Genomic DNA, 5,114 nt, shown 5'->3' on the forward strand with positions numbered 1-5,114 from the left:
TGCATTCAATCAATTTCATAACTTGCGTAGACCGCATGCTTTGCTTGTGTAGACCGCTTGCTTTGCTTGCGTAGACCGCATGTTTATAGTCAATTTCGTTACTTGCGTAGACCGCATGATTATTCAATTTCATTACTTGCGTAGACCGCATATTTGTTCAAATTCATTACTTGCGTAGACCGCATGTTTTGCTTGCGTAGACCGCATAGTTGTTCAAATTCATTCCTTGCGTAGACCGCATGTTTTGCTTGCGTAGACCGCATGTTTGTTCAAATTCATTACTTGCGTAGACCGCATGTTTTGCTTGCGTAGACCGCATATTTGTTCAAATTCATTACTTACGCAGACCGCATGTTTTGCTTGCGTAGACCGCATGTTTGTTCAAATTCATTACTTGCGTAGACCGCATGTTTATGGTTAATTATGTTGTTTGCGTAGACTGCATGCTTGTAATCAATTCCATTAGTTGCGTAGACCGCATGTTTTGCTTGCGTAGACCGCATGTTCGTAATCAATTTCATTACTTGCGTAGACCGCATGTTTTGATTGCGTAGACTGCATGTTTGTTCAATTTCATTACCTGCGTAAACCGCATGTTTTGCTTGCGTAGAACGCATGATTGTTCAAATTTCACTACTTGCGTAGACCGCATGTTTTGATTGCGTAGACCGCATGATTATTCAAATTTCATTACTTGCGTAGACCGCATGTTTTGATTACGTAGACCGCATGTTTGTTCAATTTCATTACCTGCGTAGACCGCATGCGTTGCTTGCGTAGACCGCATGATTGTTCAAATTTCACTACTTGCGTAGACCGCATGTTTTGCTTACGCAGACCGCGTGATTGTTCAATTCCATTACCTGCGTAGACGGCATGTTTTGCTTGCGTAGACCGCATGATTGTTCAAATTTCACTACTTGCGTAGACCGCATGTTTTGCTTGCGTAGACCGCATGTTTGTTCAATTCCATTACTTGCGTAGACCGCATGTTTTGATTGCGTAGACCACATGAATGTTCAATTTCATTACTTGCGTAGACCGCATGTTTTGCCTGCGTAGACCGCATGATTATTCAATTTCATTACTTGCGTAGACCGCATGTTTTGCCCGCGTAGACCGCATGATTGTTCAATTTCATTACTTGCGTAGACCGCATGATTATTCAATTTCATTACTTGCGTAGACCTCATGTTTTGCCTGCGTAGACCGCATGTTTGTTCAATTCATTACTTGCGTGGACCGCATGTTTTGCCTGCGTAGACCGCATATTTATTCAATTCCATTACCTGCGTAGACCGCATGTTTTGATTGCGTAGACCGCATGATTGTTCAATTTCATTACTTGCGTAGACCGCATGTTTTGCCTGCGTAGACCGCATGCTTGTTTCAATTTCATTACTTGCATAGACCGCATGTATTGCTTGCGTAGACCGCATATTTGTAATCAATCCCATGACTTGCGTAGATCGCATGTTCTGCTTGCGTGGACCGCATGCTTATGTTCAATTTCGTGGCTTGCGTAGACCGCATGCTTATGATCAATTTCGGTGCCTGCGTAGACCGCATGTTCCACTTACATGTCTATGCTTTCACAGCATTGTTATGCTTCCCACTTGCTTTGCGTTGTCACGCATTTTCAAATACATTAATATGCATATTGTTAATCATATTGTATCTGTTCAGTTTATTTTCTTTTTAGGCACGATATTGTATGTACGGTTCATTTGAGGCTGGTGCAACCAAACGAACCAGACAGGTATTGTACGGTCTAGGAGACCCTAAATCCTCTGAAGGTGCAAGTCCTTCGGTGTTTGTCGTGCCCGAACGACTTTTGATAAGTTGCATTACACGTATTTTAAGCCGCACGTTGTTGCGCATTTCAAGTTCACTTGCATTGTTATGCATTTCTTGTGCAATGTGCACGGTCTAGGAGACCTTAAATCCTTGGGAGGTGCAAAACCTTCGGCACATTGATGTGCACAGTTCGCTTGCATTGTCATGCATATCAAAAGTCGTGCGTTGTCGTGCACTTCAAAATCATGCATCATCATGCATTTGTATCTCAAAAACAAAAAACAAAAAAACAAAAAAATATAGCTGCATTGTCATGCATCATTGTAGTATAGTGTATATTGCATTGTAGCTTGCATGCATTCACTGGTTCACTTTCATCTATGGCTCGCGCCTTTCCATGATTGAGCTTGGTCTGGTATGTGCCCATACTTTTCATGTCGAAGCATAGTTCAGTAGACCGTTCTATGTTAGACATGGCTTGTATGCGTACATGCCTTTCCTAGGCAAGATTTGGTTTGGCCCGCGTGCCATATCCATTGCATTGTAGCTTGCATGCATTCACTGCATCACTTTCATCTATGGCTTGTGCCTTTCCATATTGAGCTTGGTCTGGTATGTGCCTATACTTTTCACGTCGAAATATAGTTCAGTGGACCGTTCTATGTTAGATGAGGCTTGTATATGTACATGCCTTTCCTAGGTAAGATTTTGGTTTGGCCCGCGTGCCATATCCGTTGCATTGTAGATCGCATGCATTCATTGCATCACCTTCCATTTATGGCTTGCGCCTTTCCATGTTGAGCTTGGTCTAGTATGTGCCCATACTTCTCGTGTCGAAGCATAGTTCAGTGGACCGTTCTATGTTAAACATGGCTTGTATGCGTACATGCTTTGCCTAGGCAAGATTTGGTTTGGCCCGTGTGCCATATCCATTGCCATCCCCCCAGCATATCTATATTACATTGTAGTGTAATTTTTGCATCCGGCATTAGGATCGTTGTCCTTTCCCCAGCGGGTCGTTTCCCCACCTTTGTCATCCCCCCCGAATACATGTTCTTGCGTCTGTCTACATTACTCATAGTTCAGTTGACCGTTCTATGGTAGACAGACTTGTTACCTCCATCAATCTATTTGACATTTGTGTGGTTTTGAGCCGCTCGTGATTGGATCATGATTTAATTGCTTCGCATATAGTTTGCATTGCTTCAATTACATTGCATCTTCATTTGCATTGTTTATACATTGTTTTGTATATATTGCATATCATTTTGCATATATTTTTTTTGCATTGTCATGCATGTTGCTAATAACATCGTACCTGTTGAGTTGTTTTCTTTACTGGCACGATATTGTCTGTACGGTTCATTTGAGGCTGGTGCAACCAGACGAGCCGCACAGGTATTGTATCCTCCGAGTGAGACGTATCGAGAATTACATAATTCTCTTACATCCTTTCTGTATTGTAGTGTAGTTTGGTGTATGCTAGCTTAAAATTGTCGCATGTATGCTTCATTACAGCTTTCTTTGCATGATCATAAGTTATGTCCAGCTCTGTGCATTGTCTTGCACTTTGCCCCTGCCTTCGGGCGCATTTCTTGTTTGTCTTGCATGTTTGTCTGAGTCTTCGGCCTTGTCAAAAATGGGTCGTCTCTGGGCTTTGACATTCACTCCCGTCATTGTTATGACTTTCGAGTTCTGTCAAAGAGGGTCAACTGTAGACACCCCATTTTTTACCGTCCTCAAGACTTGGATGTCACCGTTTGAACACCCGATGATCATCCATGTTTGTGTTCGTTTGGAGTTTCCGGAGGTCTCGGCTACGCGCCTTGCCTCAAGATCTTCGAACTCGACTGTTTAGTGTCTGGTTTTGCACCAAACACTTGTGTTTTGCCTTGGAGGGGCAGGGAATGTCTTGTGAGGCATCCCCACACATCACCGGCCATGGCCAGAGGCCACCGGCTGGTATTTTGTTGCCATCGGCAATGTGTACTACCGGTCGGTAGTCCATTTTGTCAAAATGGCATTTTTGAGCAGCCGACTACTGTTCATCTGCTTTTGCAGATATTTTAAAACAGCTGTATGGCATTTTGTTCCCCCCCATACACGTGCATGGAGGGATGGCTTCCTTGTTAGCTTACCTTGTAAGCTTTATAAGATTGGCTCCTCTATAAGAGGAGCCCTCCTCTCTTGGTTTTAGGTTAGAGATTTTAGAGAGAAAAGCTGTGTGAGAGCTCTGGTTTTAGGTTTAGGGTTCCATACATATTCGATCTCTATACCTCTCTCATTTGGCCTTTGTGTGTGTCTAGGTGTGTTTGTGTCTTACTATTGCACACAAACACATAGTGTCACACCTTTTCTTGGTTCCTTGAAGGACCAGAGGTTGTTCTTGGTGTTCTTGGGTGGTTTTGAGCTTGAAGAACCAGCTGGTCCACCATTTGTGATGAAGGTCTACAAGGGTAAGAACTTTGCCCCTTTATTCCCCATTTTTGCATTGTATTTTTTCGTATCTTAGAACTGTTTTTGTGCTTAGTGTATAACATAAAAAAGTTCTTTTTTTAGGCCATCTAAATAGTTTGTTTAGAGTGTTTTGTGGTTTGGAGGTGTTTGACCCCTCTTAGGCCTTGAAAGGCTCCTTTTTGAGCCATTTTGAGTGAGCTCCGGGACCTCGGTATTTGGGCCTCCTCACCACCGAAATCTTGAGGGATTTTAGAGGTTAGGATGGTGCCTTGAGGTCCTAGGGAGGAGAGGGCCACCCCTTCTCCTTGTTGTCCTTGAAAATGACCATTTTTGGCCTCTTGAGGGAGCACCTAGCTAAGCTTCATGTTGACCATGCCTTAGTTGTTTTTTGTGCTTATTATGTCATAATATGCCTCTGTTTTTAGTTGGTTTTGGTACACCATGCATGCTTAGCATACCTACCTTGTAATGCCATGTTTAGGCCTTAACACGCCTTAGGTTGTAAACCATTGTTCAAGCATGTTTTAGGTCTAGCTTTGTGAAGCTTTTGTGCTTATTTTTCCATGCTTGAGGTCTGTCCATAGTTGTTTGGGTCGGCCATGGCATGCATTGTATAGCCCCTTTGCATTTTTGGTTTGTTGGCCTTAAGTGTGTGAATGTGTAGCATGCATCCTTGCCTTAATTTAGTGATTTTGGACCATTTGCCATGTAATTTTAGTCCCTTTGGCATGCTTGTATGCTTGCCTTGGACACATCGTTAATGCTTTGAAAGCTTGTGTAGCACGCTCCATGTTTTGGCATTTATGCATGCCCTTGAATTTAGGACATTTGGATGCCATCTAAGTGGTCCTTTGGGCTTT

The sequence above is a fragment of the Camellia sinensis genome, chromosome 9 (genome assembly GCF_055761805.1).
Source record: "Camellia sinensis isolate YWXY chromosome 9, ASM5576180v1, whole genome shotgun sequence".
NCBI classification, from domain to species: Eukaryota; Viridiplantae; Streptophyta; class Magnoliopsida; order Ericales; family Theaceae; genus Camellia; species Camellia sinensis.